At 43.2% G+C, this 27,984-nt stretch overlaps 1 protein-coding gene and 1 pseudogene across 4 annotated transcripts in view; both read right to left on the minus strand.

The window, feature by feature from the left end:
- The window catches only part of Tmem117 (transmembrane protein 117), a 429,918-nt gene that overhangs the window by 301,722 nt on the left and 100,212 nt on the right, over nt 1-27,984 (minus strand). The gene's annotated exons all lie outside the window — the stretch shown is intronic.
- Nucleotides 8,714-8,830, minus strand: LOC132656146 (small nucleolar RNA SNORA17; annotated as a pseudogene).

The raw sequence follows: 27,984 nt of genomic DNA on the forward strand, positions 1-27,984 counted from the left end.
GCACTGTCTGCTCTTCCAAAGGTCCTGAGTTCAATTCCCAGCAAGCATATGGTGGTTCACACCATGTATAATGCAATCCTGTGCCCTCTTCTGGTGTGCAGGCACACATGCAGACAGAATGCTGTATAAATAAGAAATAAATCAATCTTACCAAAAAACCAATTGGGGTAGACTATAAATTAATATTGATTGCATCTATGTTAAGTGTCTTGACCACTGTTTATGAACTTTTTTTTAATGTGTGAAGGACTTAACGATGATGCATATATACAAAGAGAAATGGTTATACACATACATTAGAAATTTATTGCTAACTATGGCTACTGGTTGTCTTGTACTGCTTTTTCAAAATCTTTCCTGTGTGTTTTAAATTGGATCAAAAGGAATGTTAGGGAAATGCTCAACTGTGTAACTGCTGGTCATAAACGTGGGATATGGGGCTATCCCAGACGGTGCCAGGCAGACCCAGTGCATCTTTTCCTGGCTATAACACAGAAACTATTAAAGAGGTGAATAAAATAGGAAACAAGCACGTGTGATTTGTGAATGCTATAAAAATTTTAGCACAGAAGTTAAATAAAAATCCTGGAAGTCAGTGGGAAGGTTCCAGGGGGCAGCACTGGTCTGTGGCACCACCTTCTGAGGTTGTGGTGCCCCAGAGCAGGGCGCACACCCCCCTCGGAGAAGCAGGAGAGGCACGGGGGAGGGGGGAGAATGGCAGTGCTCATGCCCAGCGCTCCCACCCCACTCCGAGTTCAGAGGGACAGGGAGCAAGCGTAGCCTAGAGACAGGGTGTGGAATTACTTTGTTTCCATACACAGGCTTCAGACAAGATAATAGATACCCCACTGAAGCAAAACCCCCAGCAAGGAACATGCCAAGACTGCAAAATAAAGCTGCTCACACATGAGGAAGTGATAACCCATATAATACCGGGGTCATCTGCAACAAACACAAAGCTATCAGCATGGCTTGCCATGCACGGGATGAAAAAGATCACTGACCCACTTTCATTTGTATTGACTACCAAAGAGTAGCCACACAGAGCCATCTCTGATGGCGAAGGGCGGCGACCTGGGTCATCTGAAATCTCCTGCAGATGCTTCCATGAGAGGTTGGGCCAGCCTTTCATTCTAGCAGAACGCCATAAACTGTCACAAATTGTAGCTGTGTAATGCATCTAAATTTGGAGCTCTCACACATATGCAATTGACAGAAGATCCGAAATACCATCTGTTATATTTAAACCTCAGACATCTTCTCTGGAGAAGTTTCTTTTCTCAAGGAAAGGGGTTCTTTAATACAAGTTCGTTAGAATTAAAACAATGAGATGTTCCAACAGGTAACTAGCCATGGTTTTTGTTTTCCTTTTGTTTGTTTTGCTTTTTGTTTGTTCGTTTGTTTTGGGGGGGTACCTGAAACCTATCTGAATTAAAAAATTATCACAAAATTTCATTACTGTGTTCCTAAACTTTGCCAAAGGCCCTCCAGCACCTCTACGGCAAGAGAGAGGGAGACCTCCTCATTGCCGCTTTTCACTGCTATACAAGATGTATTCAGCCTGAACATTTACCCAGATCTCCATATCTTCTCTTTAGTTTCTTGTCCACATTCCTTTGAGTTGCAGTTTAGTTTGCATATTTCCACAGATCTAGAATGCACCAGCACTGCATCCACCCTTTCGGCTGCATGCGCCCTGGGCCTGGCGCTGAGGTAACCTCCTGAGTTTGCTGTCTGTCTCGCCGCGTCACAATATGTAAGACTCAGCCCTCCCTTTACGTCAGCGCTGTCTGGAAACGGCTTCACCAAAGTCTCACGACACCACGATAGTCCCACTGTCTCCGTTCCATAAAGGAGGAAGCTAAGGCCCAACAGAGCGTGTGTGCTCAGACAACTGGTAACTGCGCCTACAATTCAAGCAATACAGCCTGCTTTCAAGGCTATGTATTCACGAGATATCATTTTACATACAAGGGGCGAGGGCAGGCAGGGAGGGTGGCTGGAAAGGTGCCCCAGTGGTTAAGAGAACCCAGGTTCAGTTCACAGCACCCACATGGCACCTCACAACTATAGAGAACTCCAGTTCCAGTAATTCTGATGCCCCTTCCCTGACTTCCACAGACACCAGACATACACATACACACACAAGCAAAACATTCATACACATAGCTCACAACCATCTGTAACTCCAGTTTTAGGGAATGCGATGCCTCTTTTTGACCTCTGAGTGCAATAGGCATGCAAGCAATGTACAGATATGACACACGGACAGAACACTCAGACACATAAAATGTATTAAAATTAATCTTTTAAAGTGTGTGTCACTTAACCTGTAACCACAATAAGACCAACAAAGCTAAAAAAAAAAAAAAATCTGAGCCCAAGGGGTTCTGCAGAGACTTATTCACCAACCAAGGACCATGCATTGGAGAGGACCTAGACCCCATGCTCAGATGTAGCCGATTGTCAGCTCAGTCTCCATGTGGGTACCTGAGTAAGGGGAGGAGGAGCTGCCTCTGTCATGAACTCAGTTGCCTGCTCTTTGATCACTTCCCCCTGGCCATGCGGCCTTTCCAGGCCACAGAGGAAGAGGATCCAGGCAGTCCTGATGAGACTTGATGAGCTATGGAGAGATGGCAGAGGAGAACTTCCCCTTTCAGTGCCCTATGGGAAGAGGATAGGGGAGAAGAGAGAGAGAGGGTGGGACTGGGAGGAGTTGAGGGAGGGGACTTCAATTGGGATATATAATGAATAAATTATAAAAAAAATTAATTAAAAAGAAAACAGTTAAAGCCCACAGTCTTCTATTTGTGCGTAATCTCAACAAGCAAACTCACAAATCTGTGCCCTGATTTCAGACCACAAACAGATAGGATTAAGTGTCTGGCCTCTGCAAGCCTTATGGTTACTTTCTTCAAACTCAGCTCGCACTAAACAGCCTGAGTTACTTGATGAATGCACTGAAACGCTCAGAAGAACAACCTTAGACTATGGAATTTTTATGCCTTGAAGCCTCTACTCTGTCTGTAGCATCTTCCCCAAGTGAAGCAGAGACTGTGGCTGAATTCCCACTGGTAGTTAATGTTAGCAGACTAGATTCTCAAAGTTACCCATGAATACCCTAACTATTAAGAACTGAGAGCAGTCAGAGAACTTCTGAAGTTTTCGTCAGCACACTCTAGGCCCAGGTTTAAATGATCTTTCCCAGCCTTGAATGTACCTGAGCTGTTCGCATATTCACTTATTTGCATGAAACATTAGGCTCTGTCAGTTTCATAGACTGGAGTGATAATCCCCAGCTGATGGTGCGATTCAGCCAACGGGAACGCAGAAGCAGGAGTCCTGACCTTGAAACGGCACCCGTGTTCCACAGCGCCAGCCTCCTCTTCACACATCCCCACAGCTGGCCTTTGACCAAGAGAAGAAACCACAACGAGCGATAATAGGAGGATTAACACCTCCGAGCGCAGTTAGAATCTTGATTCAGGTCAGACTAGGCTTCACGTAATACAGAAGACATGAAACAGCCATGAACGCAGGACTCCTGGCACGGCTATCTGAAGCCTGCTGATACAGAGCCTGGTTGCTCTCAACGCACCAAGCTCTTTCCTCTGTCAAAGGCAGCACGGACCCGATCACTGCACTTGGCACCGCCATCACAGGCTTCTTTAATCTGTCTGCTCTGGGTTTCTTAATTTATTTTTAATAGGCACTACTAATTACTGGAAATTTCTAAGGCTTTGCCATTCCTAGCTGAAGCACTGCTGTGCACGGGGTGGCCTAGGAGGCAGGATGCGTGCTGGGTGTCTTCAGCAACTTTGAGCTGTCATGTCCGTGGAGCTGCACCCAGCTCGGGGAAGCTTTCTCTCGAGTTAGGGATTGCCATACGCTGAGTGAGGGAAAAATTAGAGCTACTTCAGGGTATAAAACAGGCATGTTCACAGATGCCTTGTTAAAGGGCTTCCAGAGCTTTCTAGAGTTAGAATTGCATTTGCTGATAATGAAGACTGAAGGGGAGCCTTCTGTGTAATATGGATGACATCCCTTGCTTAGCTTATGTGACTATTCATAATGATTAATGAAAATGCAAATTTAAGTGAAAGTAAGACAGAAAGTATATTTATGAAACAAAACACCTCATGTGACTTTGAATAGTGACTATACTGATCATAATCGACTTTGAATGTTTTCCTTTTATTGAAAATAGATTACAGTTTCCCCTCCCTTACTTCTCCCAGTTCCTCCCAAACCTCCTCTCCCCTCTGGATCTACTCCTTTTCTGTTTCTCATTAGAAAAGAACAGGCTTCTAAGAGATAGCAACCAAATATAACAAAATAAAACATAGTTAAGATGAAGCAAAATTGATCATACTGTAGGCCCTGTGTTCGCTGACTCACTGTCTGTGAGTTCATATACCTCTTGCCTAGTTGAATCAGATGGCTTTTTTCTTCTATTCTCCATCTCCTCTGGCTCTTAAAGTCCTTCTGCCTCCTCTTCCTCGGGATTCCCTGATCTCTGAAGGAAGGGAAGGGAATTTTTAGTTCCTTGAAGGAGGAGGAGGAAGTGGAGATGGAGAAATGTGTGGTAAAAGGGGGCCCAGTACAGGTAGCAAAGATCTGAGCCCCAACCCTAATCTCTGTTTTTATTGACTACCAAGCCTAATGAGCCAACTCCCTCTTGGAGCCCCTAGTACACCCTCTGCCTCTATCAGCTACTGGAATTGAGCCTCCAGACAGCAGGAATTCCCTCCTTCCTGTAGATGAGGATGCACACCTGTCACACAGGGATTTCCTGGGGTGACAGCTCTCTCAGGGTTTTACATGTGTCATATTCTGGGAAAGGAAGAGTCTGGTCACAGATGAGTTTGCACCTCATGTATCCAAAACAACAGCTGCTATCTACCATAAAGCCCACTGCACGCAACTGTCCTTCAAACAAAAATACAACCAGCCTGTAGAAACACTCCATAAAACCCCTGACCTCCATGCAGACAGAGAACCACTGATGTTGATGAAGTCTACTGATGGATAGTGCAGCTATAAGAGTAGAGTTAATTATTGAGAGTACTTTCTGGATGTTGAAAATTCATTACTCAATGAGAGAATTAATAACTGTAGGTCCTACTTCCATAACAAGGAATGGAATAAATGGGTAAGTTTCATAGTCTACAACTGCAACATTTTCATTAAAATAACTGAATTATCATGACCATTTTTGATTAAAATTCACTCAAATATGTTTCACCTACTACCCTGGGTTCACTAAATTCTTCAGAAAATAGCTGAAAGTTCAAGAGGTTTTGTCAGTGCTGAGAACTGTTGGAAATTCACTGTATGTGATATAGCACTGACCTTTCCATTTTGAAAGGACTGATAGAAAACCCAAGCACAAACAAACAAAAAATACAGTAAGTCTCCTAAAGGGATGATTCCTTTATTCAGTCTCCGCCGATTCCTTCTGGCTTTTGCACGCATTCAGAAAGATAGCTGACTGGCTCTTGCTACAATCATCTCCTCCATGCTGCTGCTTTCTGTCCAAATTCAAGACAGCAGAAGAGGGTTGTGCCTGAGCACAGCTGCAGCGCACAGCACGAAACAAACCAGCAGAGCGGCCCCCTCACCAAGGACAGCCAGCACACACCAATCTGAGAGTAATTAATGCGTGATGCACCAACTAGGTAGTCTAATTAAATAACAGTGTTTAATTACTAATTAGTACGTGGCTTATGCAGACAGAAACATTTAGACTTGTCACATGTTAAAAAGAACACTGAAAAACTCAGAGCCCTGTCACTTCAATGGTCTCTATTTTTCTTAAATGTAAGTGGGGAAGTGGTTGTCATCATCTGTCCAGCCCAAACACACCATGAAGAACTTGCCTAGCTTCCTAAAGAAGACAACTTCATTCTGCTTCTGTCACGATGTTACCTGTGACAAGATGGCAGGCCACAGCGCCAAAGCCAACATGGTGGGTTATAGTGTGGGGTCATGTGCTGTACTAGTATTGCACCCGTTACACTATCCATGCTGACCAGCTGCTCAGGTTTGGTTCTTGCTTTGTATATGGTGATTAACTATTTGCCTCCAACTAAAACCTCCTCTAAGGACAAGGGGTCAGAATGCACAAATTACCCCCCCCCGGCATCATTTGGGTCTTGACGTAGAGGCTAAAGAAGCATGCCAACAGACTCTGAAGACTGGTTTGGCAAATCACATAAGATTTTATTCCACAACTATGAGACTTGAGAGGTTTGGATTTTTTTTTTTTTGGCATCTACAGAAAAAATACCATCTGTCTCCTCATTACCCTAAAAAGAAAGCAAAAGAAAAGCTTGGTGAGGCTGCACATTGCCAACCTTTACTTTCAATTATCATCTGAGATGCACACACACACACACACACACACACGGCCCCATGAATCACATCTTCTCCATTTGTGGAAAGAGTAGGTGAGAGCGCCCAGTGTAGAATGTTAAGCAGGGAGAGGAGATGCATGCCCACCCTTATTAAACATTACTTTTCATAATCTCACCCAAACAGCAGCAACCAACAAGGTCTTTGCCATCTCCTGGAGACCCTGACACACCTGCTGCCTTAAAACATAATCCTATAACAAAAAACACCACATCATTTGCCAGGAAGGCTTGAGGAACAATAGCTTCCCCAGAATCAACGAGGCTGCTTTTTTGCCCCAAAATTTTTATAACATCTTATTTATTTGTGTGTGTGTGTGTGTGAGCGTGTGACACCACACACCTGAAGAGGTCAGAGGACGGACGAGTAGTGTGGGCCGGTTCCCTCCTCCTGCTATGTACATCCCGAGACTCAGATCCAGAGGCTTGGTTGCGTATACCTTTGCTAGCTGAGGCATCCCTCCGGACTTTAGGTAGCTCCTTTGAAATGGCCCTCCCTGTCACCTCCAGAAGTCTGTGCTGAGACACACCCCACTTCCAGGAAATCCGAGGCTCCCTGTGAGGAAGGTGCCCAGTTATGACTTTGTTTCTAGTGAAGAGGGAAGGAATGGCAGCCATCAGGGTGAGAGATGAACTGTCATGTCTTGCCTACATAGTGTAAAACCCTCTTTGGCTGAAATACGGGCTCTAGAGCAGTGAGTATGCTAGCCAGGTAGAGACCTGGGGACACAGTTCAAGGCAGAAAAGAGAGACTCTCCAGAGCCATGGGACATCCCTGCCCCCACAGGGATTGGGCTGAGTGAAGACTCCAGCTGGGCAATGGACAGTATTGTAAGAAACCACGTGTGCCAGCCTGGGACAGAAGGCCAGGCTGAGATCTGGAAGAACCGGGAAACGCTAGCGGCCTGAATAGGAGAAGTGGAACAGTGGCCATCAGGAAGGCATGAGACAACTGGGCCAGGGAACAGAACTCAGGAACCCTGCCCCCATCGAAACCGGAACTGAACCAGGAGGAGGCGTGGCTCTGTCTTCTGGATAGTTTCTTATCGTTCATGTTTTGGAAGACAAAGACTGTACTTTTGTTCCGTGCTAGCACAAGGCCTCAATGTGCAGAGTCTAGAAGCTCCGTAACGAGTCTACATGGTCTGTGTATCCCTATTAGGGGTGTTGTATTTTTTTTGTCATTAGTGTTAATTTCACATTGCAAAAAATCGGAGTCACAGCATTTCACTGGGGACTGTGTAATGGCATATTGGAGACTTGTAAATATAATATCTATTTGCTGCTTCTAAAAGAAAAATGAATTCTGAGTTCTGAAGGACTTTGTAAATAATTATTTCAATCTGTACACTTACAAGTAATTGACTAAATTCTGGAAGGATCTATCGCCAATACAGCTACAGCAGGGACAAAAGTTTGCTCACAGTGCCCTCTGGTGGTGTACATTTTCGTTTCAACACAGACATCCTTTGAACAGCCCTTCGAACAACTTTTGAACAGATGTGTACATATTTTAAACTTTTTATTGGTTCTTTGTGAATTTCACATCATGCACCCAGTCCCGCTCATTTCTCCCTCTCCTTGTATCTACTTCCACTACTGAAACATCTCCCCAACAGAGGGAAAAATTCTCATGGAAGCTGTAGTGTGCCACGGTAAAGCCTGTTGACCACACTTCTTTGCTTGCAAATGTTCACTGCAATGGTCTGGTGCGAGGCTTCTGCCTTTGTTACACTATCAATACTGGATCCTCACTGGGACTCCTCTTGGATGCCCTGTTGTTGTCCTGTGTCATGAAGATGCTATAGTTTGGGATCTATAGGACCAGCCAACCCCAGCAGCCCCTCAATGGGGTAGATTGGGGTGGGCCAATTCAGAGCCCTGCATCTGGGACTGAGAGCTCTCTGAGCAGATTAACCTGCCAGCGTTCCCATACCCACACCACCAGGGCGAGCCCTCCTGCCCTGCCCCGGCTGGCCCATCCACCTCCACCAATACCTCTCCTGCTTTCACACCCTTGGGGTGGCCTACCACATCTGGTGAGGCCAAAATGGAGAGAAAGGGATCCCCACCTCGCCAATGCCATCACCGCCACCACACAGCAGACAGTGACAGGGTCAGCTCCCTTGTGCTCACGTCCTCAGGGTGCCTCACCTGTAACCCCCACTTCCAGGGCCAGCTCTACTACGCTGCCCCAGTCAGGTGCTGGGCCCCTCTTCCAAGTGCTGCAGCTGCTGAGAAGCAGCGGGTGCCAGGCCCCCTGGACAGGACTGGGGTCATCTTGGCCTGCTTTCTCAAGAAGTGGTACGCTACTAACCATTCAGAGATTCACAGGTCAGAACATTAAGTGTGGACAGAGCCTCTCTCTGCCACCTACTGACACACTCGTGACTCAACCGTTACCTGCAATGGGCAGGAGATTCGTACATTTCTAAGAGTCTTAAAATGCCACCATTCGGGATCTCTAAATCTGGAAACTGTTATGGAATATTATTTTAGTCTACTAAAACTGTCAAAATAAATCAGTTTATTTGCTCATGTAATGGAAGTAATATGTTCCTGGAGGAATCAATAGCTGGAGATCTTCCGCTGAATTAACAGCAGTACAATGGGTGCATCAATGACTGACTTAAAAGCCTTTTCCTAATTCCAGCTTCCTTTCTGAATGCATCTCACCCTCTTTTGGATGGTGAGGTGTCCACAGACAGAACTCACCGCTGTCAGCAGAGAAACACAACAGCCAAAAGAGGAGATGAAGAACTTCCAGGGTAACCTCACTAGCTGCTTCTGAAATTTCAAATCACTTCTTTATAAATTGTTATTATTATTATTATTATTATTTTCATCCTTTTTCTGAACTGAGATGTCAATGTTCTCAGATGCCTACAAGCCAAGAAACCCTTCCAACTAAGGCTAAGGATGGGAACAGTGGTGGCTTGTTTTCTGTTTCGCGGCTAGATGTGAGGTATTTTACCAGAAGCTTAATTAAGCCCTGTTACTTTCACATATTTATTACAGTAATTCACAGGATCTAGGAAAATAAAATAACAACAAACAGAGATTGTGAGCAAAGTTCAGAGCGAGGAGAGTTTTTTAAAAATGAGGGAAAAAAAGTGCCAACAGAAAAGTACGCATTAGTGAAAAATAATGGAAAGTGGTGAACAAAAGACAGAACCGAGAGGGCCTGTCTGTGCAGCATCTGGCAGTCAGCCTCAGAGGAGAGAAGGTGCACACTGCCTTTCCACCATACAGAGACCTACCCATGCTGCCCAAAGCAGCAAAGAAAGGATGGAAGCTAAGTGGGAGCTTGAAGTTTCTAAGCTGCATCTAAGAGCAAGCACAGTTCCTGCTTTGGGGAAAGGCTCAACACAGACGGTCCTCAAAACATCTAAAAGACAAACACCTCGGGTCTAGCAACACTGCCCCTGCGTAGATGCAAAATATATATATATATATACATATGCATCAGTCAGCACACATCAGAGGCGCGTGCTTGTGTTTATAGTGGTGCTGTCCAGGGTAGCCACAGTATGGAAGTAATCCTAGGTGCCCATTGGCAGGTGAAGGGATGCAGAGAATGAAGACGGAGACCTCATTTGTGTGAAAATAGATTGAGCAGAAGAAAACTGTGCTAAGTGAAGTAAGTCACAGTCAGGTATCTTCTCATACGCAAAACATAGATTTTTACACACACACACACACACACACGTGCAAGCGCGCACGCACATATGCAAACACACACACTCTGGACCTTGAAAGTACACCAAAGACCACGTGCAGAAAATGGAGATATCTTTAAGAAACAGGGTTTAGTAGGACTCCTTTGGGTCATTCTGGGTATCCCCTCCAAGGAGACTGTGCGACCCAGGCTCTCTTATCTTCTCTTGCTGCCAAGACAGAAACTGAGTGGTTTTGCCCTGCCTCACACTTACCATGGTATAATGCCAAAGCAACAGAACCAACCAATTGTTTGCTGGAGCCCCCAAAAGTGCTAATCAAATCATTATGGAAAACTAAGAAAGCACCCCAGTAATTTCAGCAGAGTCTGCTTCTGAGTCAGCTACAATCAAAGAGATATTGTCATATGAGACTACGGTTGCTCCTACTGGTACCCATGGTGGACGGGAGAGAATGTAACACAGGATGGCACATCTCAGCCACTTGGTCTCTCTTTTTATAAAGTCATGCTAATTTTAAAATTAAATAGAATGTTTCCGTGAAAATAGATGCATTAAGTAAAATACAATGCTCAACTATATATAACTTCAGTTGCAGAGTTCATTAAATATTAATAATGTTTATCTTACATTAGGAAAGCAATGATGGTTTCCCTTCTTTCTAAATATATTAGTTATTCTGTTTTTCCTAAAATACAATTGCATTAATTTAATAATCAGGAGAAAACAGTGAATCACCTCTATGGTTTTATGATCATCTTTGTTTCAGATTAAATTCTATAGTATCCAAGACTTAGATGCATAGCTCGCCTGGTTTATAAAACTAATTATCAAGCTTCCTTACTGCATCCACAGGACTCATGAGAGGTGGCCAGAGACAATGCATGCTTAATTAAAGACAGAAATGCAGAGGTGAAAAACTCAGATCATGCAGAGAGATAGTTTTACCATCTATATCATATTACTCTTGTTTTTGCAGTAGGATATAGAAGGCTAGACAGTTTTCTTGTAGACTGTGTCTTCTGGTCTTTTACACAGACTGTCTACAGATAGCACAGAAGTCACTCACCGTGAAAGAGATGACAATTATCTTATCAACATTCCGCTCTCTGATGCTTTTTCCAGCTCTTCAGAGAGCATGAGTAGGGTTTTGGTTCATCCGGAGACACTGACCACCTCCTATGTAAACACTGTGGCATCTGAAATGCCCTTCAGAAGGTACCTTTGCAAAGGGCACACAAAGGATAGAGGACAAGGTCAGGATTAAGAACCATGTTGGAGAGGTTGTGGAGAAAGGGGAACCCTCCTCTACTGCTGGTGGGAATGTAAACTTGTACAACCACTCTGGAAATCAATCTGGTGCTTTCTCAGACAACTAGGAATAGCACTTCCTCAAGATCCAGCCATACCACTCCTAGGCATATATCCAAAAGAGGCTCAAGAACACAATAAGGACATTTGCTCAACCATGTTTGTAGCAGTTTTATTTGTAATAGCCAAAAGCTGGAAACAGCTCAGATGCCCCTCAACTGGAGAATGGATGCAGAAATTGTGGTACATCTACACAATGGAGTATTACTCAGCAATGAAAAATAAGGGAAGCATGAAATTTGAAGGTAAATGGTGGGACATGGAAAGGATCATCCTGAGTGAGCTGTCCCAGAAGCAGAAAGACACATACTGTATATACTCACTCATATAGACATATAACATAGGATAAACCTACTAAAATCTGTACATCTAAAGAAACTAATCAAGAGAGAGGACCCTGACTAAAACGCTCAATCCCCATCCTGAAAGGCAAAGAGGATGGACATCAGAAGAAGAAAACAGGAAACAACCTAGGAAGCAGACCCTGAGACTTATGGCCAACTGTTGGGCAGAGTGCATGGAATCATATGTAAGAAGTGGGAAATAGTAAGATCTAGAGAGGACAGGAACCCCACAAGGAGAGCAACAGAACCAGAAAATCTGAACACGGGGGTCTTCCCAGAGACTCATACTCCAACCAAGGACCATGCATGGAGATAACCTAGAACCCCTGCACAGTTGTAGTCCATGGCAGTTTAGTGTCTAAGTGGGTTACATAGTAATGGGAAGAGGGACTGTCTCTGATATAATCTGATTGGCCTGCTCTTTGATCACCTCCCCCTGAGGGGGGGAGCAGCCTTACCAGGCCACAGAAGATGACAATGCAGCCACTCCTGATGTGATTTGATAGACTAAGATCAGAAGGAAGGAGAGGAGGACCTCCCCTATCAGTGGTCTTGGGGAGGGGCATGTGTGAAGAAGGGGGATGGTGGGATCAGGAGGGGAGGAGGGTGGGCTTATGGGGGGATACAAAGTGAATGAAGTGTAATTAATTTAAAAAGTTTTATATGCAAAAAAAAAAAAAAAAAAGAGCCAGTTTGGGTAGCTCTTGGAACTTCCCTGAGTTGCTTACATTCTGAAGCCTTGCATTTCTCCTTCTTATACAAGGAGATTATGGGGTTGTCATGAGATAAAGCATGTGTGCTACCAATGTGAAGCCAGGCAAACATAGATAACTCCCCAAAATTCATTGTCTCCTTCCACTCCCACTACAAATCTCCTCCTCCCCCTTTCTTTGTATCCAACAAAGATCACTTCTATCACATAATGTGTTGAGTAAATCAATGCAAAATGAGAATTTCCTTGACCACATAGATCAACTAAGATAGGGTGCTTGCACTCATTCCCTCTAATGACACAGAAAACCCACTGGAAAATGTAGCACTCCTTGAAAAGACCCAAAAATGCTGCTTTGTTATTCATTTTTTAACTCATTTATTTTGTTTTCCAATAGCCAGTCCCCAAAATAACAAACATTAAATGCTTTACGCATACTGTTTTACAAGGGAAAGTGCTACACGTGATTAAATGTTCAGTTTAAATCGGTCCAGGAAAAGTTTTCATGGTAGGAAACAAGAATGTGAGAAGAAAACCACGGTTTTATTGAGTCACAATATTCTGCTGTGACTAAATATTTCAGATAGGTACTGAGCATGGGCTGTTTCTCGGGGTGCATGAGACTACTTCAGTTCTGATGGGGAAAGCACAAAGCAGCAGGTTCTTGGCTTTTGCTGGACCATGAACCCTTTAGAGAAAAAAATCACCCTTCTCCTCTGAAGAAGATAAATGCATTTCTGAAATTTTTGCAAATTTCCAGTTGAAGAACTATCCTCCCCCATCTAGAAGATGTACAGAGGCCTACCAGGGACTCTACCTACCAACTCAGGAGCCAGTTGGTTCCTGGCTCAGCAGGTTTGAAATATCCATGTTGATGCCTCCAACCTTCCCATAATACTCTTGTCATAAAGCTAGAGTCACAGAAGAAAAAAAAACTGAACTATAGGTGATTTTAATATAAACATTTTAAGAACAATTGCATATTACATAAGCAATTGTAACCTGCTGTGTGAGGCAGATCCTTGGTGCCTTTTTGCCATTTCCCTTCAGTTATGTCCTCCCATCTTTCCCTTCCCAGTCTCTCTGGGGCTTTCTTCTCAGTTCTACCCACTGGCATTAAAGTCTAGCGTAGTACACACCCAGGACATGGGCTGTCAATCATCAGGCACAGGAAGAGTTTAATCTCCACTTACTCAGTCCCTGAAGGAGTTAAGAATTCACTGAGCTGAGCTGAAGTGCACAGAACAACTTTTAACCATGCGTGATAAACACCAGTTGCTGCCCTCGTGTGTCAGGCACTTTACCTTTGTCATATAAAACCTTTTCTATAGGTCTGCAAAGTAGTCATTTCTAGATTGCCTTATTTACAGTAAGTAATATCTCACAAGAAGGGAGCAGCTGAGGTGGGATTGCATTCTGGCATGAAGGCTACAGTTGGACTAACTGAAGCCCTAAGGTTATCGTTTAAAAAGAAAAAAACCATCATTTCTTCACTATAAAAAAAATAAAAATAAACAGGAAAGGCTTCTCTTTCAGTGGCCTCAAAATCAGGATTGTTCCTGTTCTTGGAAACTTCACTCACTATTTTTTCCGATTCAATGATTTAGCATTTTTTCCACAGATTGTGTAGTGTTATTAATTCTTGTATGTTTATTGAGCATCTACAATATGCCAAGGCTTGGAACCTGAGAACAAGGCAGAACTCTTTAGTTTAAGGCAGGATGTGGGGGACAAAAGAGTTATTTTAATTGACTGTGCAAGGTAGGGTACCAGGAATACGTTGAGACAGATGTGTCAGAAGGCACATGAACTGGTCCCTGGCAGATGGGTGGAGTGTCATGCGGAAAGGGTGTGTCTGTGGAACTGTGGAACAGGGTGAAAGCTATGCTTCAGCTCAGCAGCGAGTAGAGACCTACAGAGGAGAAGGAGCATCAGGAGCTGGTAACACCTGTGTGCTGTGAATAAGCCCAAAGAGGCAGCAGGGGTCATGCTCACACAGGGGACTACCACTCCTATCAGGATACTCCTCCGGAATACCTGAAGCATGATGGACTCTGTGGTGGTGATTAACATGCTAGGACTTGCATTTTGTTAAGTTTCCTTTAGCCTCAGTGTGAGGAAATGGGCTGTAAAAGCTGAGGCTTCAAGGGGGGAGTGCAGTGTGGAAGCTACAGCAGTAACTGGAATGAGCCTGATAAAACCTGCTGAAGGCAGCCGAGCAGAAGACAACTGAAGACTCTAAAATATGCTTTCGCTTTCTCTCTCTCCCTCCTGTCTTTCTTTCTTCCTTCCTTCCTCTCTATCTTTTTCCCCTCCCGTTGTCTCATCTCCTTCATAAATAATGATGAAAACTAACACTCACCGACCATTCTTTATGTAGCAGGCTTTTTTTATAAGCATTTCATATTTGAGTAAGTTTTTCTAAGAACAAGACAACTCCTCACTACACAGAAAAACAAAGGAGTTTCCCTATCAGATAATATCACCAAGGTTCTTGAAATCAAAGACATTTTTCGTTACTTTTAGGACTTGTAGGATAGATAGATAGATAGATAGATAGATAGATAGATAGATAGATAGATAGATAGATATTCATTGCTATAAATATGTACCAGTGAAAGAAAATGGTCTAAAGGGCACTATCCCCTCTCACAAAGAGCTCAGAGTCCGTGTGGGTGCTTGTCAAATGTGCTTTAGAATCAAATGCTACCTGGGGTTATACTCAGCCTTAGTAACACCACCTTCTATGGCCTCATGACTTTCAGTGAGCCCAGGGGAGACACACTCTCACAGATAGGAGAAAAATCTCTGAGCTTGCAAGATCCTCCATTAGCAAGAGAAACCTCGTTAATCTCAGCCCCACCTATCTTCTCTGTGCCAGGAAATCCCAGGCTCTGGCAGTGATCCTCCATGACCGAACACGGGAAGCCCCTACTTATGCGCAGCAAGGACACTTCCACCACGCACACTTCCTCAAAAACTAATCAAAGGGTGACAGAGAGAACAAGCCAGTTTATTAAATCCCTCCCAGGTCCTTTCATCCCCTGAAGGACTGGCAGATAACGGTGCACTAACATTCACAGATGCTCCAGCATTCGAAGCAGAATTAGGGATATGCCCCGAAATGAGAGTGAATGTCTCTCCAATCAGAGGGCTGTGCCTTTAGTCAACCTGCTTTTAACCCGCTCTATCTAGGACCTGGAAAACATGTCTTGAGCCTCTCTCAGCTTCCTCTGTACCTCATCTGTCAAACCAGGCATAATACCAACTACCTCATAAGGACACACTGAAAATAATAATAATAATAATAATAATAATAATAGCCCAAGGTGCCCATCAGGATGCTTTGAGATCTTTGGATGAAAGATTTACCGCATTCATCCTGACTAGTTTTAATGAATTACAGCGACACGCAAATTCTACTAAATGGACTCAGCTAGCAGAGCTGCTTTCAGACATCTGTGGTGAGAGGTATAAAAGCACTGCAACACGAGATCATCTTCACTCCAAAAGCCTGTAGAGCTCAATTTCATCTAGAACTCCAGAGAACAGCAGAACGTCTCATGGTGACATTTTAAAAATTAATGTGGAGTTATCTTGGAGTTATTTCTGAGTAATAAAATGATATAGAGTCTAGTGTCTGAAACGCCAGGAGGAAAACCTCAGATTCACTCAACCCTCAAATTCTCCATTCAGCTTCACTTCTCACATGGGTTTAAAGCAAGCCAGAGGTTAACAGCTCGCAGGAATGACAGGGTCCAAAACTGAAAGGTGACAACCATTCCCTAACACCCTAATAGCCATTTGTAAGTGATTTTTAAACGTCAGTTTTCTCAGAAAGATCAGCTTCCACTCTGGGAAATTATGGTCTCAGATCACATACTGTCTAAATCCCACCAAAGGGGCTGGTTTCTTATTTTGGAGGTGCGATCTAAAATACAATGTGAGAAATAGTATCTAATGTAGTTATTATATTATTCAAACAGACACAAATATCCAGAATGGAAGTCTGTCTGCAGGTGTTGGATACGAAAGGCCACAGTAAGACTGATTTCACGTCCCACGTTCTATGGTGAAGATCAGTCCAGACTGCTGTGGGAGTGTGGAGCTTCATACAGAAACTAAAAATTATCTGGAGATGAAAGGATTTACCCTATAGAGGCAGAATGCTTAATAAGAACTCTGATATTCTAGCTGACTTAAACAGCTAAGAATCCTGTACCAGAGGAGAGAGTTATCAATAAATATGAGTACCATCAAATGCAAAGCGGTTGTCCATCTGATTGGACTCTTGGATGCTATCACTGAAATCCCAAAGGCTAAGCATCTCTCCTAGGTGTCAGATGTACTTTGAAAGCCATGGGCAATAAACTAAAACACAGACTAACACTGCCGACTGCAGTAGGGAAGGAAGGATGGCCAAACAGAGACTGTGGTTTCTATGGTCAAAACCAAAATGAAATTTCAAATGCAGGAGGCATCACAAAAGCAAGCTGAGAGACTTGCCCAGCAGCCTGCTTCCCCGCGAGATGCTGACTGAGCACAATGCCTAGGAAGTAATGAGCATCTTCCACACAGCCGAAGGGGACTGAACCCCACCGGGACAGGTAACAGGAATTTGAGCCATGCACTGTCTGTCAGAGATCAGTCAATGTCTCACATGGCATCATCCTCCTGCCCGCCCCCCCCCCCCCCCCCGCCCAGAGTAAACTCACTTACTGGAGCTTGGTAGTTGCAAAGTAAGCATGGAGACAGCCTCTGAATCTCCAGGTCACTGTTCCCCATGGTCACTACGGAGTAACAGCATGTCTCTTACTGAGAAACCATAAGGAAAAGTTACTTATATCTAAAAAACACTTATTCCTCTTTTTTCAGTATATTAAGCAAACATTTAAACACCTATAAAAGATTTGAAAACACACATGTGGTATATACTCACTTACAAGTAGATATTAGACACACAGGATAAACATATTAAAATCTGTACACCTAAAGAAGCTAATCAAGAAGGATGACCCTGGGTAAGATGCTCCATCCCCATTCAGAAATGCAAATGGGATAGACATCAGAAGAGGGAGAAAACAGGTTAAAGGACAGGAGCCTACCACAGAGGGCCTCTGAAAGACTCTACCTAATAGGGTATTAAAGCAGATGCTGAGACTCATAGCCAAACTTTGGGTAGAGTGCAGGGAATCTTATGATAGAAGGGGGAGAGAGAAAGACCTGGAGAGGACAGGAGCTCCACAAGGAGAGAAAAAAATCTGGGCACAGGGGTCTTTTCTGAGACTGATTCTCTAACCAAGGACCATTCATGGAGATAACCTAAAACCCCTGCACAGATGTAGCCCATGGCAGTTCAGTCTCCAAGTGGGTTCCTTAGTAAGGGGAACAGGGACTATCTCTGACATGAACTCAGTGACTGACTGTTTGATCACCTCCCTCTGAGGGGGGCAACCTTACCAGGCCACAGAGGAAGACAAACTAGATAGTCCTGATGAGACCTGATAGGCTAGGGTCAGAGGGAAGGGGAGGAGGACCTCCCCCATCAGTGGACTGGGGGAGGGGCATGGGAGGAGAAGAGGGAGGCAGGGTGAGTTTGGAAGTGGACAAAGGGAGGCTACAGCTGGGATATAAAGTCAATAAACTGTAATTAATAAAAAAATGAAAAAAATATTTGAAAATGCCAATTCTGGTTCGGGCAAAACTCTTACTGACCCTTCGTATCCTGTACACATGTAACCGCAATGGGCAACCACTATCACATATGTAGCTGAAGTTTTTCTCTGCAATTTTCCAATATGCTACAGTTGACATCTCCTTGGCTTTATTTTCATTCTAATTTCCGGCAATTTGACAACTTTTGAGAGGAAGAAAGCCACACACACATGAACACAATCATAAACAACGACTACCGGATTTCAGTCACTGAAACGCTCTACATGTGTGTCATGTACTTAAGTGAGCTAAACCTTCTAACTCGTGTTCCTCTGTGGGAGCCTCAGCTGTAAACACAGAATTAAGCAACACACTGTGCCCAGACTGCCTGTTTTAGAGATGTTTCCAGCCACGCCCCTTCTCAGAGGTCTCTGGCCACAGAGTATCTCATTTTGTGTGGGTATTTTTCTAGTGTTTTGTTTGTTTTCCTGTGGTTCTGAGGATTGAACCCAGGGCCTTGTGAGCGCGAGGCAAGCACTCCCCTCAGAGCTGTGTCTTCAGCAAATGAGAAAATTAACTGAAGCCTTTCTATTAGAATATTTCATGTTTTCATGCTCTCTGCAATCACTAGTGTCTCTCCTAAGACTCACTTGACAATTCTCCAGGCTTTTCACCCCATGAGAAATGTATCATTTTAGTTGATGCAAAATTAGAACATGGTGACAATACCCAGACAAATTGAAATTGGTAGTTCTCTATGACTAACTGCAGGTACTAAACAGATACAAAAACAATATCTCTATCACAAGTCTTATGTTTCTCTGACAAATTAGAATGAATGCTAATTTTCAACTCGCCAGCATGGCAGCAAAAAAAAAAAAAAAAATCAACCTGCAGATCTCATGGCATTCAGCAATGAGCAACACGGGAGCACCACAATAAATTGGCTGACACACTCATTTCTCTGTCAAAGAACTGGATGTCAAAACAGACCTTATTGCCACAAGAGAAGAAAGGAAAGCTTCTAGACAGTGAGGGCACAAAGCCTCCCCGCACCTGAAATTACACAAGCCGCTGTGATATTCGGTGTCTATGTGCATTGAATTATTAATCTCAAACTCATCCAGGGCACGAAAGACTCCCAAAACACATACTGGCTAAAGGCCTCAGGGGAAAGTAACACAATAAAACATACAGGCTACACAGGCAAACCAAAATAGGTTGAACATGGAGCAATTAAAAATGAAAAGCACACTGAAAAAAAAAAAACTGTCCCAATGCACACACTGTTGTGCTAAGCCTATCAAGTAAGCAAAGAACACACGAGTGCTCAGACCACCAGAAGCCTGTTTTCTCACAGCTTTGTAACTAGAAGTCCATGGTTTACCTGGGATCTCTGATTTCCTCTGAGGCCTCACTCAGCTGGCAGGTGACTACCTCTTTGCTGTGTATCCATACAGCCAAGTCATCTGTGTGCCCACACCTACTGCCTTAATGTCCCATAAAGGGGCATGAGATGCACTGTTAGGCTCCATTCACTGACCACATTGTACCTTAGTTGTCACATCAAATGCCTTCTATACAAATAAATCCACCCTCTGAACACAGGGATCAGGTCCTCAACACTGAAATCTGGCAAGTAGAGATCAGTTCAGACATTCCAGTGTGGAAGGAGAATAGTGATTTGAAAAAGAAAACTTAGAATGTAAAATATATCCCAACAGGTGAGACTTAATTGATAATTTCAACGGCAAAATCTCAGCTCAGAATTCTATAACAGAACTAAGGAGCTAGAAGATATCTGTGGACAGCATGGAACACAGACCAGAGTGCTAGGAAACTTGAGAAAGAATGGTGAACAGGAGGTAAGGAACAGAATGGGATGGCCCCTCTGCCTCACTGACATTCCAGAAAGACGACAGAGTGGGGAAGGGAGACAGTCCTTAAGGGCTGAGACCTTCCCAAAGTCATGTCGGTAATTCTAACAGTCAGGATTTTCAAACCATGTCTAAGCGCACAGTCGAAGGGAGCATACGGAAAGGCACATCATGGTGGAGGGAACAACTTCAAACTCAGAGGTATTAGAAGCAGTAACGCGAAGAAAATCCTTATACCGTGGAGCTGAGATCATAGCCGCGACAGCCACCGGCAGGCGGCAGAGCAGCACCCTGAAGGATGCTGAAGGAAAGGAGCTGGCCACCTCTGATTCTCGGCGCATCACAGCACTCAAAAAGGAAAGGTAGTGGAGGAGGGGGAGGGAGATAAAATATCGCCGATGCTTTTATGCCCCCAGAGAAATACGCTGAGATTATAAGGAACACTTTCCTGGTACTTGGTTGGAGTATGGGTCTCTGGAAAGACCCCTGTGTTCAGATTTTCTGGTTCTGTTGCTCTCCTTGTGGGGTTCCTGTCCTCTCCAGCTCTTACTATTTCCCACTTCTTCCATGCACTCTGCCCAACAGTTGGCCATAAGTCTCATCATCTGCTTTGATAGTCTGCAGGGCAGAGCCTTTCAGAGGCCCTCTGTGGCAGGTTCCTGGGTTGTTTCCTGTTTTCTTCTTCTTCTGATGTCCATCCTCTTTGCCTTTCAGGACGGGGATTGAGCATTTTAGTCAGGGTCTTCTCTCTTGATTAGTTTCTTTAGATGTACAGATTTTAGTAGGTTTATCCTATGGTATATGTCTATATGAGTGAGTATATATGGTGTGTGTCTTTCTGCTTCTGGGACACCTCACTCAGGATGATCCTTTCCAGGTCCCACCATTTACCTGCAAATTTCAAGATTTCCTTATTTTTCATTGCAGAGTAAGACTCCATTGTGTAGATGTACCACAATTTCTGCATCCATTCTCCAGTTGAGGGGCATCTGGGCTGTACCAGGCATGGAGATAACCTAGAACCCCTGCACAGATGTAGCCCACAGCAGATTAGTGTCCAAGTGGGTTACATAGTAAAGGGAAGAGGGATTGCCTCTGACATAAACTGATTGGCCTGCTCTTTGATCACCTCCCCCTGAGGGGGGAACAGCCTTACCAGGCCACAGAAGATGACAATGTAGCCACTCCTGATGTGATCTGATAGACTAAGATCAGAAGGAAGGAGAGGAGGACCTCCCTTATCAGTGGACTTGGGGAAGGGCATGCATGAAGGAGGGGGAGGGAGGGTGGAACTGGGAGGAGGGAGAGGCTTATAGGAGGATACAAAGTGAATAAAGTGTAATTAATGAAATAAAATAAATAAATAAAAATAAAATAAAAAAATAGTTCTAAAAAAATAAGTAACTTTCTTTTATACTTTAGCGCATTTTCAAAGATTTCTAGAATGAGTCAATGTTGCTTTCTTTCAAGACTTACTCAATTAGATCTATGTGTTTATGGCTGTGGGTAGGTATGCACACTTGAGTGCAGATGTTCATGGAGTTGGAGGCAAGGAGATTATGAGCTGTGAAAGGTACGTGCAGGAACAAAACTCAGACCCTTGACAGGAGCAAAGCTCAGTCTTAAGCACTGAGCCAACTCTCCAGCCCCAGTGTTGCTTTTTGTTTGCTTATTATTATTGCTGTCGTTCATTTTTTTGTTTTGTTTTGTTTTGAGACAGGGATTCACACTGTAATCCAGGCTAGACTGGAACTCACGATGTAGCTAGCCCAAGATGGCTTGGAACTCACAGCTTTCTTCCTGCCTTGGCCTACTGCAGACTTAGATTAGAGCCAGGAGCTTTTCAATGCTTTTAATTTTCACATTTTAATACACCAACTTTAAACAAAACATCTAAAGAGTTAAAATGTATAAGTATTTATTAATGCAGTATAAAATAAATAATTTTATGGTAATTCTCTACCTTAACAAAATCTATATTCCTTATTGTGTTCCATCTCAGAGCCCATTAAGAAAATACAACTCATTTATACATTTACTCCTTTCTAATAAAATCTGTGACCCAAAAATAATTTCAAAATAAGAAGTAGGACAATGACTTGAAATTCAGCTGTTCCAGAATTATAAACTTGAATTAATTTTATTAATGTTGTATCATTGAACCAACAAATGATATCACTTTCTACCTGGAAAGTCCACAGTGACAGAAGAAGTATGACTGAGGAGGCTCCACAGCACGTTTGGGAAATCGCCTGATTTTAGACACCTTCACTCTCAGCAGTTAGCGTTTACTTACCAATATCTTACTTATTTTTTTATCAACATCTACTGTTGCCAGTTCTTTCCATGTAATAATAATATCACACATAAAACACTTAATCATAAAACCCACCAAAATAAGGCCATCGTTGTATTTCACACTTTAAAAGTGAAGCACTGGGCTGGAGAGACGGGTCAATGGTTAAGAGCACTGTCTGTTCTTCCAGAGAGGTCCTGAGTTCAATTCCCAGCAACCACATATGGCTCACAACCATCTATAATGTGATCTGATGCCCTCTTTGATCATGCAGGTGTGTACTCAAACATAAATAAATCTTAAAAAAATAGTGACGCACTACCTACATCAGTCCAAAGTCTCTTTCTCCTCCAACAAGTAATGACAAAGCTACATTCTCCAAATAAAAGAAGAAGACATTTCAAGATGTGAGCTGATTTCATAAGGAAAACTTCACTTGGCCTGATCGAGAAAAAAAAGATATCAACAAGAAAATTGTAATAGATTGTGGCAGAGGGTTTTGTTCTTTCCTCAGAACAACATCTGAGTGGCAAATGCTGTCTTTGGCTGAAGCCCAGGACATTACACCCCTGGTAATGTCCCCTCTGGTGCTCCTTCCATCCAAGAATTTGGATCTTCCCCCAGATCACGGTTGTTTTAAGTCTCAGAGAAATGCTAGCACGTGCTAATAAAAAGAGGTATGTAGGAAGGGCTGTGCGCTCACTGCCCGTTTGAAAGCCACGTGGGTGGGATACAGCACTCTGAGTCTTTCGGATAAATCTGAACTGGGGAAGTCCTGCTGTGCTTATGCGGACCCCTGGTTCTGAACACCCTCATTATACATGGTCACAGGAGGCCACACAGGGTAAGAAAACTGCTTTAGTTTTTTGTGTTTTTTTTTTAAATGACAAGTAATACAGAACAAATTCAGTCTGTGGAACAATACTTCTCCCTAAAATGAATCATTACTAAGACTGTTCTTATGCTCAGTTTGCTTGTGCTTTCTGAGGAGTGTGAATTGTTTCCTGTGACCTTAGACAAGTTATAAACCCCCTGCATTTCGGTCTCTCCGCTCCAAGCTTACAAAGTGAGGAGCTAAGCCATAAACTCCTGGAACTCTCAATTCAAGCTACTCACTCTTCCTTCCTAACTGCTCCACTCTAGTTCATATTCTATTGACCAAAATCAAGAATCACATGCACCCAAAAATAAAACCAACACAAATCTGTGACAGGTGGGTAATGAATCATGCTTCTTTGTATCAGAGACCTCACCTTATCCCCTTCCTTATAGTCTGTGGTTGACCCAGACACATGGGCAAATAAAACAGTTTAGCTTTACACCCCTAAATATTGAGGTGATTTATTATTTGGCTATGTCAGTGACTGGAACTCCGTGATTACTGACATCTGTGCCCAAAGAGTCTATACCTCTGCAGAGAGGAGTGTCTGCTGGTCCAGCTTGGGCTACCCACTGGTTTCTAGTCAGCTAGAAAGATGGCAGGAAAAGATGGCTCCTGCCAGTAAACCTACATACTCTTATTCTAGCCACTGTTTTTCTAGTTAAACACATTGCAGCATACCTTGGATACAGTTACAATCAAGCCTGCAGGTTTGTAACTGCCTTATTTGTTTCAGACTACATTTAACTTTACTTAGATTACATATGTGTAGTTATATTATCCAGGCTTCTCACGAAGTGTCTTAGCATGACCCCTATTTTAAAAGTAGGAGGGGGGTTTATGGGGGGATACAAAGTGAATAAAGTGTAATTAATAAAATAAAATAAAATTTTTACAAAAGAAACTCATTTTAATCAAGTTTCTATAAAGTATCCAGAAAGACTAGTGATAAAGATTTTTCAAAACTGATGGTAAATTTGCTCTTTAAATATGATTTATTTATAGCTGGGCATGTGGCATACACCTTTAATCACAGAATTTGGGAGGCAGAGGTAGGCAGCTGTCTGTGAGTTCAACACCAGCCTGGTCCACAAAAATGAGTTTCAGGACAGTCAGGGTTATACACAGAGAAAACCTGTCTCAAAATTAATAAATAAATAAATAGATAAATAAATAAATAAGAATCTTATTTAGTCTAGGAATAAACTTTGGTTTTTTTCTAACTTCTCACTTTTATTTTTTTATTCCAGAAAACCTATGCTTTGGGTTGCTCGGTTGCAGGGTTTCCTGGGAGATAAACTGGCAATAAGATGATCCTTCTCTTACTTGTGATATTGCTTTACTGTTTTTGTCATGCTGTAACAAAATATTTGACGGACATCACATAATAGACGGAAGGTTACTTTGGTTCACAGTTTCAGAGAGATTACAGTTCATCACTGGGGAGGGAAGCATGGTGGTGGAAGCACGTCCTTCAAATGGTTGGTGTGTGCAGAGTCTCCTCAAAGTACTGATAGAAGCACAGAGCATGTGACCAGAACCAGAACAGGATATAACCTTCAAAGGGAGACTTATTTCCACCATCTGGGTCCCATTACTGAAAGACTCACAACCTTCAAGATAGCATAAGAAACTGGAGATCTCTTGAGTCTATGAGGAACATTTCAGATACAAACAAGAGCAACTGCCAATCAAAATACAATAGTTCCATGTTTTACGTTACTTTTTTCCTGGGGCCTCCACTGTTAAGCACTTGAAGTATAAAGATATTTTAGTGGAAAAAATTGATGCCTTTGATATTACTTTGCAGCCCCTGGTCAATGAGCTGTGGCTTATCAGCCATATTTCCCCAGGGAAATTAAGCTTACCCAAACATTTAGCCTCCTGAGCACTTTTTGCCTCATTCTAAAATAGCAAACCTCTATTTCTATTCCTAGATAAAAATAAAATAGTATTTACTGGTAAAATAAAAATTTAAATCTCTTGAAAAGAGGATTCCAATAGCAGAAATACTTTCCTCTTAGCTTTATGAGGCAATGTTTTGCAACACTGCATACACTGATGTCTCATTTTTTTCCTATTAAGTCATTTTAGGCTTAGCACAGACAGTCGAAGTCTCAAACTTAGGGAAAGCAGAAATATTGCCTGTGTTCTCCGGGACACGGTCTACCCACCAGTCCCTTGCAGATTTCCACTAGCAGGAAACTTATCACCACACCAACCAAACAAGCATCTTGCCTCAAATGGCTCTCGAAGGCAAGATGGCCTTGCTTGTAAGAAATCCAGACAGTGTATCAAAGCAGGTGCTGAGGCTCATAGCCAAACTTTGGGCAGAGTGCAGGGAATCTTATGAAAGAAGGGGGATATAGAAAGACCTGGAGGGGACAGGAGCTCCACAAGGAGAGCAACAGAAACAAAAAATCTGAGCACAAGGGTCTTTTCTGAGACTGATACTCCAACAAGAACTATTCATGGAGATAACCTAGAACCCCTGCTCAGATTGTAAGACCTGGGGTCTCACAGCTCAGGAGTTCAATCGCGCCCTTCCCAGAAACTCCCCCAGACCAAGACACGTTGCAAAAGCAAGAGGTTTATTAACCATTGTACAATGGGGTCACCCCCACTGGTCAGCAAAGAGTGGCACTGGGAGACAAAGGCCTTTAGGTTTTTAAAAGAAAAATTGCGGGAGATTTGAAGTTCTAGTTTTGGCAATTTAGGATTGGATGAGGAAGCTATAAAGTAAGATAATTGGTTAGTCTTAGGTGTTCAAGCTTGGCCAGTCCTGCCAAGTGTGGATGCAGCTGCAATTGAAGGTGGGGGTGGTTAGCTCATCCTTGAAAATTAGGGCTGCGGGCTCTTGGCTGGAGGTCAAAAGCTAATAAGAAGAAGTCTAGGTTTGTTGCTAAGAAACGCTATCTCAAGGACAAGGGTCTGGTCCTTCTTTTGAGTGAAGGTCATTGCTTGCTTGCCCTTTTTTTATATTTGTCCTCAAAGATAGGGTCACATTTCTTTACTCTCTGGAAAGGTACTAAGAGGCTTTAGCTTAACCTGGACCTAAAACTCAAAACTATAGGCTTTAGAGGACATATAGGTTACAAAGTTAGCCTAACCCTTTCAAGATGTAGCCCATGGCAGCTCAGTATCCACGTGGGATACTTATTAGGGATAATAAGGGGAACAGGGACTGTCTCTGACATGAACTCAGTGCCTGGCTCTTTGATCACCTTTCCCTGAGGGGAGAACAGCCTTACCAGGCCACAGAAGAAGACAGTGCAGCCAGTCCTGATGAGACCTGATAGGCTAGGGTCAGAGGAAAGGGGAGGAGGACCTCCCCTATCAGTGGACTTGGAGAGGGGCATGGAAGGAGATGAGGAAGGAAGGGTGGGGTTGGGAGGGAATCAGGGAGAGGTCTACAGTTGGGATACAATATGAATAAACCATAATTAATATAAAAAATTAAAATTTAAAAAAAAGAAACCCAGACATTATTTGTGGCTGGCCCATTCATTATTTCTCTCCTGCCCTCCGGCACCACACAGATCAACCCCACTCCCAATTATACATGACAGCTCCCTAAGTATTTGAAGACAGTGATAACTCCCCAGGCCAAAACTCAAGAGTTTGCACTTCCTACAACAAAATGATCATGAAAGCTTCATCAGTGCAAAGGGATGCCCAGATGCAAGCAGATGGCCATGGCCAGTGGAGAATGCCAACTGAGCTCTGATCAAAGGGCAGAAGATACATGGGGCTGGGAAGGTCACAACAGGTAAAGGGTTTGGTGCATGATCATGAGGGTCTGAGCTCAGATCCCAAGGAACTAAGGTAAAAGCTGCTGTGGCTGTTAGCCCTATAACCAGTAGGGAGTCAGAAGGTGACAGAACCCTACCACCTGCTCAGTGGTTAGTCAACCTGTCAACCACACTCATATACAACAACAACAACAACAACACACACACACACACACAATAGAGCAGAGTACTAAGGATTACATTATTAAAAAAAAAACACTCTACTTGTGATTATATTTCTTCTCATATCACAATAGTGAGCTCCAACCAGCCTTTGTTTTGTTACAACTACAAAGCTTTATCCAAACAAACGGCCGTTGGGAATAACACCAATACTGGTTGAACATTCCTAATATGAAAATCCAAAGTGTCTAATGTTCCAAACTCTCAAGCAGCGATTCTCAATCTTCCCGATGCTGCAACTCTCTAATACAGTTCCTCAGGTTGTAGTGAGCCCCAACCGTGAAATTATTTTCCTTGCTCCTTCGCAACTGTCATTTTGCTACTGTTATGAACTGTAGTGCAAATATGCGTGTTTTCTAAAGGTCTTAAGCAACCCCTGTGCAAGCGGTCGTTCAAGCCCCAAAGGGGTCGCAATCCACAAGTTGAGAACTGCTGTTGTAAAATGTGCTTAAACACAGATGACATCTGCAGAACGCTTCTGAAGTCGCAGGACTTCAGGATTCTTATTCTCAGGCTAGGGACAGTCAATCAATAAATTCTATCAAAATCAGAAAAGCTCTGAGTTCTGAAACACTTCCAGTTCCAAGCATTTGGAATAAAAAACAGCCAGCCTGTACTTTAAAACTCGGCGAGAGCTATAACGTTGTCTCTCTGTATAATCTCTTGGCTTTCCTGCTATCATCTATCCCCTGGCAGCTTCCTTTAGTTTAGTCAAGGTCCCTCGATCTCTTTAGGAGCATTCAAACTTCTGGTAGACTGTGCAGGTCTGGGCTTATCCTGAGGCC

This window comes from Meriones unguiculatus, chromosome 8 (assembly GCF_030254825.1).
Source record: "Meriones unguiculatus strain TT.TT164.6M chromosome 8, Bangor_MerUng_6.1, whole genome shotgun sequence".
Lineage (NCBI taxonomy): Eukaryota > Metazoa > Chordata > Mammalia > Rodentia > Muridae > Meriones > Meriones unguiculatus.